General features: G+C 41.9%; 1 protein-coding gene across 1 annotated transcript in view; it reads right to left on the reverse strand.

The window, feature by feature from the left end:
* Window positions 1-10,563, reverse strand: part of BTBD3 (BTB domain containing 3) — a 31,771-nt gene extending 21,208 nt beyond the window's left edge. The window contains exon 1 of the mRNA XM_012780829.3: window positions 10,407-10,563. The gene's annotated coding sequence lies outside the window, so the exon portion shown is untranslated. The remainder of the gene's footprint in view (window positions 1-10,406) is intronic.
* Window positions 10,564-10,969: the final 406 nt, after the last annotated feature.

Raw genomic sequence — 10,969 nt, forward strand, 5'->3', positions numbered from 1 at the left:
TGTAATAATTTCATAGCCACCTCCTGTTGCTACTGTGGTGAACTCAAATTTTGTATGAACCTAAAACATCATGTGACCCTAATCATCTCTGCATGAGCTTTTCATCTCTCCAGTAAATTACATATCGCAATAAAATGTGATCTCTCATGGTTCTCACATATTTTTCATCACGTTTAGTGTAATACTGTAAACTCTGACTAACACCAGGGGATCCATACAAAGTGCCACTAGTGATGCTGGGAGTTCTCCCAAGAAGCAGAGAAAAGTCACAACATTACAAGAAAAAGCTGAATTGCTTGGTATGTACCTGTAGATTAAGGACAGAAGTTGCAGTTGCCCTCCACTTCAGACAGACGATGCATCTTGTAAACAGAGGATGTAAACTTATGGTATAGATAAATACAGTATAATACCATACATATATTTTTCTTCCTTATGGTTGTCTTATTCATAACATTTTCTTTTCTCTATCTTACTTTATTGCAAGAATACAGTATATAATAGATATAGCATATAAAATATATGCTAATTGACTGTTTATGTTATCCATAAGACTTCCAGTCAACAATACACTAGTAGTTAAGTTTTTAGAATTTCTGGCACGTCAAAAGTTATAGATTTTCAACTCTGCATTAGGGGTGGAGGTGTCACTACCTCTCTAGCCTCCGAGTAGTTTAAGAGTCAACTACTAAATAGCTAGTGTCAGAACACTTCATCAGCTTCATTCTTAAAAAAAATTGTAGAGGTTGTACATTTTAGTAGGATTCTATCCTCGTAACTATTTCATACTCCGTAACTATTTCATACTCCGTAACTATGTAATATCACAAAATGACTGTAAAATCAAAATACAGGTTTTACTGATCTTGAGCATCTCATTTTCCTATAATCCAACCCAAACTCCATTATATATTGACATCCCTAATCAAAATCCACCTGGTCAAATACATCACTACCTGGTGGTAATTTTGAGTACATGTCAGGAGCCATTTGCTAGCTAGGAGTTCAGGATTAATTGTGGCATTTGGGGGAGACTTTCACATCACTGATAAGAGAAAGTAGCTAATAAAGTAACCCAAAATTAAGCATGGGCCAATCCCACAGGACCCACAGAAATATTTATTGAATGGTATTGAATTAACTAGGAAATCTACTAATTTAAATAAAGAAGCTATACAGCATTCATTAAATATGTGTTTAAGTCATCTGGGAAAGGGTAGAGAAGTCTACCCTGTGGTTACATGAGGATCAAAAGTTACTGTACATGTGCACGCTTAACCACACTCCCTCCACTGCTGACCACACTAAGATGACAGCCCACTCTTGAACAGATGGGCTTTAGCTTCAAGCACTTACTCATCCTATCTCTTAAAGCCATAGGAAAGGGTAGGAGAAGAAACGACAGGAATAGAGGGGAGCATGCAACAACGCCAGCATTGGTCTCTACATTTGTGGGGAAGGGGCAAGGGCTGTGCGAGAGACAGCAACAGAGAGCAACAGCTGCTTGGAGGCTGAACCTGCATTCTGAGCAGCAGGAGGTACTTCTGGGTAGCTTCTCACCATTTTTAATGTCAACAATAAGGTTATTTTGGAAAGAGTTGCCTGATATAACCCCAATCATCAAGAATTTTATCAATTTCTGGGCTTTCTAGTAATGTATATCATTCCCCAACAACACATTAAATGCTGTTTGACTTCATTACACTTGACTTTTTCACTATATTTTCCATCAACAAAGCTTATAAAAATAGGTAGCAGTCTATATTATAAGCCCTTCTCTATCCACAGAGACGTAAAGTGTATAGTAACTGAGGGCCAAAATTAGTCCCTCACTAGAGAGTAGTTATGTTTGCTGGTGCTGGGTAAGCAAGACCACCACATTCAAAAATCAAAAAAAACTAGGTAAGTAGATGAAATGAGTTGGCAATTAAAAAAAAAAGAAAAAAGAAACTTTCACAAAGGCAGCAAATATGGGAGTCTCCAGCGCTGATGGAGACTGATGTGGAACTTTAAAACAAAGTGTGTTTTCCAACTAAGCTATCCATTAATGTCCTAAATTGAAGGAAATGTGATTCATCATCAGAAAGGTAGGTGGGTCAGTGCTTGCCACTCAGCCTTGGCCAGCAGTACTGAATGTTTAGAGTTCAATATAAAATAAATTTCTAACAGTGTTATATTCAAAAGAATAAGTCTTCATTCTTCAAAAGGCAGATCTAATCAGAGTTTCAAATACAAGGCAAATTCATCAGGTAGATGTATTCAGAATAATGGTGCTTTGTGGAATTTTATTTCTAATGTGTGTGGTGATCATGAATACAATGTTTACACCCTTTAATTGGATATGGGACTGTTCTTGCTCCTATACTATTACAGAACACACATAAGAAACTAGCTACATATTGAGAAAAACGATAAAATTGAAGAATTTTGTGTTTAGGTAGCACCTATTGGGTTTATGCATTCCTAAAGATACACATATCATGTTTTTGTGTATTGTCTATTCTTCAGTTGCTTAAACAGTCTCTAAAATAATCTTTTTTTTTTTTTTTTGCAAATCACATCGCTTACTTACACAGCAATTGCAACAGTACAAATCATACAGATATTCTTGCTCTATTAAAAAAGAAAGAGAAGGAAAGGAGTCTGATATTTTTGAGATATCCCTGGATTTAAAGGACACAACAGGAGCTTACAAACACAGTAAGCAAAACTTTAACTGCTATAATGATTCCTGTAGTGATGACTGCAATTTCTCATGTTTAGGAAACTGAAGGTAAAAAACAGAGATCCTTTGATTTTGTGGATTTAGTATCACATTCAAATATATGCCTCTGTGTGGCTCTGGAGGGTTTCAAAATCACCTTATAGAAGTGACTTCAGTAAGAACCTCAGAGGAAAAAAGTATTAAAGGGGACGTGAAAAATGTCCAGAACAGCATGAAAGCATTAAAAGGGGAGAAACCAAAGACTATAGTCCATTTTAAGAGACAAACACTTGCAGACCCATTAAAGAACAAAATGCAATAATAGTACATCACTGATATTCACCAGGGAACCCAGGCATGTTTCTAAAATCTCCAGGGTGATGCCACTGCCTAACCTTGGTTAAAAACTGAAATCCAAAGACAGCAGATTCTAGAATACAATTCACATTATTCAGATGTGAATCAAGGCAGCTGACCAGGCTTTTCTGTCAGTTAAGTGACCTGGTCTACCCATTAGTAGAGTTTAGTACTTTATAGACAGTACCCTGTTTAATCCTCACAACCAGTCTCTGTATTATCTCTATTATAAATTATACACGTTCTAGAACTTTTCCTTTGCTGGTAAGATGCTAAATCAGCAATGTTAGATCCACAAATACCAAAAGACTATGCATATGCTTCTTTATGAGAAATTCACTGGAAAAAAATGGAGAAGTCATTCATTCAAGAAATATTTACTGAGCACTATGTGCTAGGCACTTGGGACACATTAATAAACACATAAAATGCTGCCCTCGTGGAGCTTATAGCAGGGGCAGGGAAGAAAGGCAACCAACAAAAAAGAAATATACAGTAATTTAAAACGTAATAGATGCTATGGAAAAAGAAAATGTAGAGCACTACAAGAGGGATATGGGGTATACCTTATATTTATAAATAGAACAGACCTGACTCACAAGATGTTATTTTAATGAGGACCTGAAGGAGGTAAGGGAGATGGCTATATCTGGGGGATGAGGAGGGAAAATTCAGAGCAAAGACCTAAGGTGAGAATGTGCCGGCTGTGTTCAAAGATCAGCAAGGAGGTAATGATGGCTGGAGTGTGAAGCACAAGAGGGAGAGAAGTAGGAGAAGAGATCAGAGATAGTGGGAACCAGGTTGTGTAGAATTCTGTCAATCATTATAAGGAATCTGGCCTTTACTCTGAGTGACATGAGCCACTGGAGGGTTTTAAGCATAATTTGGCTTATATTTTAAAAAGACCACTCTGCTCTTATGTTGATTTAAAAAAAAAAAGAGAAGCCAGGCAAGAAGAAATGAGATGAGTTATTTGTTAGGAGGCCATGGCAACAATTCAGGCAAGAGATGCTGGAGACTTGGACAAAAACCCTGATAGCAGAGATGGCAAAAGTGGTCAAACTCTGAATTCTGGATACATTTTGAAGATAGAGCAGCAAGATTTGCTGACAAGCTGGATATAGATAGCATGGGAGAAAAAAAAGAGTCAACATGACTACAAGTTTTTTGGCTTATAATTTGAAAATTGAGCTGCTACCCACCAAATTGGGGCAGGCTACAGGTGGAGCAGGTTTGCAGAGGAAGATCAGAAAGTCAGTTTGGGTCCTATTAAGATTGAGGTGTCTTTCACATAGTTAAGAAGTCAAAATAGTCAAGTTCAGAAGTCAAAACAGTAGTTGGAGCTATCCAATGTGGAAATATACACTTGGGAATCCTTAAGCAGCTACATAGAATTTTATTAAAGGCCTGTGACTATTTGTGACAATAGACCTACAAGAACTGAGCCCGGGCACATTCCAAATTAACAGGTTGATGAGAAGTGAAAAACAGCACAAATTTAAAAACAAGTGAAAAGAAGAAACCAGTGAGCCAATGGTATTAGAAAGAAAGGCAGGAGAGTGCAGTGTCCTTAAGAATCAAATGAAGAAGGCATATCAAGAAAGGACCCATTATATCAAATGCTGCCTGCAAGTAAAGATAAGAACTGACTGTTATATTTAACAACTTGGAATATTTGCTTGGGAAAAAGCCCTGGTGACTCTCTTCTATCCAACTCAAGGAGACATGATCATGCACTGAATATAATGTTAATGTTTCAATCTTCTCATGAATTCAATTTGTTTTTCTAAAGTATTATCCACAAGTAAGGGTTTTATCCAATTTAATATCAAATCAGTAGACTTGCTAACAAAAAACAGTGATAAACTGCAGATGCTAATGGTCATTTGCTAAGATTCAATTCCCATCCCTTAAAAAAATAAAAATATCTTTAGGTAAATTGGAAGTAAAAAGGATAGATTTCCTTTGTCCTGATGGAGAATTAAGATCAACCAAAAAGCCAACAGTGTTCTATTCTTTTTCTATTAAGGAACACAGTTTGCACATTATCACTATTACTATTTGATAATGTTCCAGAAGTATTTTACAATGTTCCAGAATGTTAACTGTAGTGCAACCTACTATAAAACCAAAATAAAAGGTATAATTATTAGAAAAGTATCATTATCTGCAACTGATAATATAAATAGGAAACCTAAGAGAATAAACTGAGAATAAAGCTGTTAGCACAAGAGCCACCATAAAATACATGCAAAAAATCAACAGCCATCTTAGACCAGCAATAGACAATTTGAAGAACCCATCACAAAATCAACAAAAACATATACCTAAGCAGAACCCTAACAGAAAATATTAGAATTCAATGAAGAAAATAACTCTGCTGAGAGAGATAAAAGGTCTGAATAATCTTTCTTGTCCCTTAACAGAAACTCTGATTACTCTACAGATGGCAGTCCTTGCCAAGGAAACAAAATACAACGTGATCCAGTATTTTTTAGTTCTAAGGATTCATCTTCCAAGTCTTCCAAATTCAGATGGTGGATTTAACATATATGTTCAACTACACCCTGTCCCTAAACCCCACTAAAGTGACAGCAAGAGATTTTTCTAAAAGACAGAAACCTAAAGACTTAAAGAACTACAGTGGAAACTATAACAAAATCAGGAAAGTAGAAAGCAGATGGACAAGTATTAACTGTCTTCCGACCTAAGAGAGGAAAGGCTACACCAGCAGTAAGGAAAGCTGACAAGTACCCCAGTCTACTCGGAGACAGAGGGTGAAAGGGTGTCAAGCTAAAATAAGATTAGCAAAATCTGTCCGAGAAGCTCTAAAATCCCTAGATATCCTCCCCACCTCACTGTAGATCACTAGTGGACAAGCCCAGTACCCACAAGACTAGAGATTTATTCTTGGAAGAGTAGATAAAAACCTCTGGTAAGTCTGGATGGTGAGAGCCTGGGAACCTTCTCCAAAGTGACTCTACACACATAGGATGCTTCTGGTAGGGCTTCCAGCCCCTGTGAAACAGGAAGAAATTCTGTGAGAATCTCTGCACCAGGGACTAAAGTTGTAAACGCTGCTAAGGGATCTAGATTGTAAAACTGCTAACTTGCTTTATGACTTCTTTAACTTACTTACAAAGAGCAGGCCTACACCAAAAAGATAAGAACTCAAGGCCCACATGCATGCCTGACCACTGCCTGCCCAGGACCCTGCCCCCACTAGGAATAGAGAAAACTACATTGTAACTGTGCCCCTCACCCTTCCTAAAAATTTAAAGGACTGTTACACTTTTTATTTGGGGCTCAGAATTTGGACCCTGTCCTCTGAGCCTCAAGGGTGAATAAACGCTCTCGTCTTCTCTCTCACCTCGTCTCTGGGTAAGTCATTTGGAGAAGGCGCCCTCTTCTCCTCCTGCAACATGCTGATATCACAGCCAGATTCCTCCTTGAACACTGGAAGCCATTCTCTTCCCTCAGAGCAGAACACTGGACCACCACTCTCCAACCAGCCCAAGAAAAAGACTTTACAAATGGCCCTAGTGAAAAACTCAGGAGAAACAGTAAAAAGTGGCTGCCACTGGGGAAGGAGACTTAGGGAACTCTGGGGGAAGGCGACTCAGAAAACTTGGGAGGAAGGCGATTCAGAGAACTTGAGGGGAAGGCGTGGGAGACCACTTATTTTACAATAAGGCTCTTAGAGTTTTAAAAATGTGCGTGCATTAATTTAAATACAATAATGTTTATCTGAAAGGACAGGTGAGTATATTATGATTTTTTTAAAGAACAGTGTGACAAAAAATATAATTAAAATGACAGTTTTATAGACAATCAAGAAAGATTAAACACTGGAATGTTGACGCACTACAGGGAGACCAAGCAGTCAGTAAGGGAATGTGTCCTGACATAAACAAATTGGCAACAAGCCTCAAGAGTCTTAAGAGTTCACTTCTGCCCCAGGAATTCTACTGCCATAAATCTAGCCTAAGTAATTCAGAAATATTTAAACCTTCAGCTCTGCCTGTATGTCTGCTATTACTTACTGAGCCTACATCCTTTGCCAGGAGGCCCTGTCGGTTTTCCCCTATTTGGTTCATTCCACCTCACCAAAACTGTGGTGCAGGCACCATTAACCTTATTCCAAGAAAATGCAATTAAAGAATTAGGTAATGAAATCACTTAGGAAGCAGCCAAGCTAGGATTTGCAAGGAGAGTATACATATTCTCAACCACTAAAAATGCAAATATGTCAAACAATGGAAAACTAGTTAAGTAAACTTAGGCTTTATTAAGCATTAAAATCCCTATTTTCAAAGGATTTAAAGGCAGAGGACACATCTGTGATATAATATTAAGTAAAAGTGTAGTATTTAAAACTACAAATAAAATTAAAAATCCCAATTTTATTTAAAAGTATGCCCATGCAGACAAAAAGAGCCAAACAGAAGTACACCAATAAACAGTTACTTATTTCAGGATGAATGGACTGTGATTTGTATTAATATTTTTTCAGTAATTCCCCAAATGGCTACAACAGGGGTAACAACTTTTAAATACTTAAAAACTATAGTAACCATGTAAATTCTCAATCATAGCTGCTTAATTTGAAAAAAGGTATCAGTAATTGCACATGAATGCACACTTTCAAAGAATTTGTTACTAGTCAATCAGATTGAAAGAGACACTAAATTGAAAAGTCTTAAGGTAATTTTAAAATGTGCAATGAAAAAAAGGAAGACTAGGTGAGAGAGTACTATCTCAGGAGCCCAGCATTATTGCTGGAACTTCAAGGTCCATCAAATGAGAGAAGCTTCCACCATTATTTCTTTCTCATAGTGAAATGGGAAAAATTAGCCTTACAGAATTTGCTTGCTAACTCAGTTAACAACAATTTAACTAGCACATAAAAGGAGATATGTTAGTAAGAGAAAACCCCTTTGACTCCCAATACACACCCAAAAATCATTGGAATCCTGAAGTCATTTTGAAATTGACTGAATTCTGATTACTTAGTGAAATTTGAAACGTTAAAAAAACAAAATAAAAAACCTGAAACACGTAAATGAAATATTTCTGCAATATGTTATTCAGAAGTTTCCACAGTTCCTTGTAAGACAAACTGGAATTAGATGGCTACAGAATACTTGTGTTGAGCATTAAAAAAAAAAAAAATTAATTGATCTTTGGATGTGTTAGGGGAGGGAAGGAGTAGGTGAATATGTAGACTAATTGTGCCTTTCCTTTGTTATTTTAAAGTATAATATTATAAGTGGTTTAACTTTTTGTAAAGAATGCCAACAAAGCACTTTCTAGGAACAAAATAACTTAAAAGCTGATAATGGCATTCTTTTTGTCACAAATTACCAAAAGTTTTTCATACAGATGTAGGATTATACTTTTTAAATATTTAAATATGTCTTAGGACTTTAGAGAAACGGTGCATACAATTCTTAAGTTTGTGTGCCCCAAAGGAAAATTGGTGGGGGGTTTTTTTTGGTGTTTTTTTTTTTTTTTTAAAGTTGTTTCCACTTCATTCTGGAATTTTATTAACCAAGTTCTCAGTGTAAGGATTGGGGAAAAGTGAATATACAGAGAAGACCAACACAGTGGCTAGCAGTTACCATCCCATTAACAAAGAATTCTGTAATTATCTTAGAAAGAAAACCTGTAACTGTAAAAGCTCACTCTTACCTGCGCTGAGGCCAAGAAATAAAAAGGGCGATTCAAAATCTTCCAAATCTTCCGAAAAGGAAGAGTCCCATTCAGAAACCCAAGGGTAAGAGGACCCGCCCACTTCCCCTGGAGAACCCGTAGCTACAGGAACCTGAGGTAACCCCTTACGCCCAGTGACTTTTGAGGAAGGGGAGTCCTTCCAGAGGTTAGGGCTAAAAGAGCGTGGACGGTTTGGAGGGGAGTTGAGGAAAGCCTCAAAGAAGGGGAAACCCCCTGACTGCGGCAGAGGGTCACTGAAGGCGGGTTTAGCAACCCCAAAGGAAATTCAAACCCCCCGCTCAGAACAAAGTTCTGGGTGCTAGAGTCATACATAGTCCAGCTAAACTTTGAAACACTAAAGACGCCTTCCTCCCTCCGTGCAGGGAAACAAACCACCCTTTGTGAGTTCCTGTCTAGGGAAAATGAACTAGAGTTTCATCCCATCAATTACAAACTGCTGCTACTTCGTAAAACTACAATCTTGACTTCCTGATACTAATCCCCGTGGTTCCCAAACTCGGCGGCACATTTGGAATCACCTTGGGATCTTTAAAAAATACACTGTATTTTAATTGGTCTGGTGTGCGGTTGAGCACGGCGAGTTTTAAAACTCCCCGGCGACTCTTCCGTGCAGCCAAGTTTGGGAAAACTGTGTTAGAGGATTTGGCGAGGTGGCGGGGAGTGTTTAAAGAAGAAAACGAACAAGCACAGTTATCTCCCTTTGTCTTTTTTTTTTTTTTAAGACTGATAATAGAATTAGCTGGCTTTCTCCAAGCACACACAGGACAATAGGCCGCTTGAGACACAGGAATCCCCAGCACGCCCTAACAATACTTTCTTTGAAAACAGCAGGCGGTACGAGCCCTTTCTTCGCGAGAGAGCAAACATCCTTCTTACCGAAACACCAAACTTCTACAGCTATTTTAAGAGTGAATGGGCCGCGAGTGCCACTCAGAACTCGGAGGGCGAACTCCAGCGCCCGGGAGCAAGCGACCCCGCAGTCGCCCACCACCGCTCGCCGGGGTCCTGCGGGGACGCGGCCGGGCGAGCCTGGAGTGTCCCCCCGAGAGCCCGCAGCCCGGACCCCGCCCGGGCCCCGTCCGCCCGCCCGCAGCGCTTCGGGAAAGTTACTTGGGGGAAGTTTGCTCGCGTTCCCAAGCGGGCGCCTCCCTGGAGAGGAGCGCGGCCCCGCCACCTGCCCGGCGCCGAGGCTTCCCGGCCGCGCCCCCTGCCCGGACCTCCCCACCTGCGGGGTCGCGCACCCCACGGGCGCCGGCACGGCCGGCCGGAGCCTGCGCGAGCTCGCCTCGCCCCTCCTCGGGCTGCCTCGGTCGAGGCGGCCCTGACCCTCGGCCCCGGGCACCAGGACCTCCACGCGGGCCTGACACGCCCCACCAGGAGCCCCTCAGGAAGCCCGCCCGCCCGCCCGGCCCGCGCCTCCAGAGCCCGCGCGGGGGACCTGGGAGCCCCTGCACCCCCGGGCCCAAGGCCGGCCCAAGGCCCCCCGGCCCGGCCCGGCCCCGCCGCTCTGGGCCCCTCCGGCCGCCCGCAGGGTGCGCGCCCCTGCCCCGGCGGCCCCGCGCTGCGCACGCGCGGAGGCGCCCGTTCGCTCGCCCGCTGCGCCCTCACTCACCACCCGCGCTCCTAGCTGCCTCAGGCGCGGCCGCCGCTCGCCGCCTTGCCCGGTGCCCGCTCCTCACGCTCGGGCCGGGCACTCGGGGATCCAGCGCCCCGCGGGCTCGGCGGGCACCCGCACGCAGGGCACGCTCCGCGGGAGCGAGCGCGCGCGCCCGAGCACCAGGAGGGGGCGGGGCGGCAGGAGCGGCGCGCCCAGAGGCGGCCCTGGATACGGGGCATGCGCAGTGTCTGCCCCGTCCTAAGGTCGGCTGAAGAGTGGGCGGGGACCCTGAACCGGTGGAAGTGGGGAAGGGGCCCTCTCCCTCAGAGGTACCTTCGCCCTTGTCCTGCAAACTGCAGTTTTCTTCTCTGGTTCATTCAGCAGCCGATGTACTAAGCATTTATTGAGCACCTACGCTGGCATGGCCAGGGTGCAGGATACAGGGCATGCTCCCGTAGTGGGGGACCGTTGCACCCGGCTTTGGGACTCCTTTCGGGCACTGATTCCAGCCCCTCTCTTTGAACAGATGACAGTGCATAAATGGAGATCACGGAGTATCTAAAACTGCACACTGTACA

The sequence above is a fragment of the Microcebus murinus genome, chromosome 16 (genome assembly GCF_040939455.1).
Source record: "Microcebus murinus isolate Inina chromosome 16, M.murinus_Inina_mat1.0, whole genome shotgun sequence".
Classification (NCBI taxonomy): Eukaryota; Metazoa; Chordata; class Mammalia; order Primates; family Cheirogaleidae; genus Microcebus; species Microcebus murinus.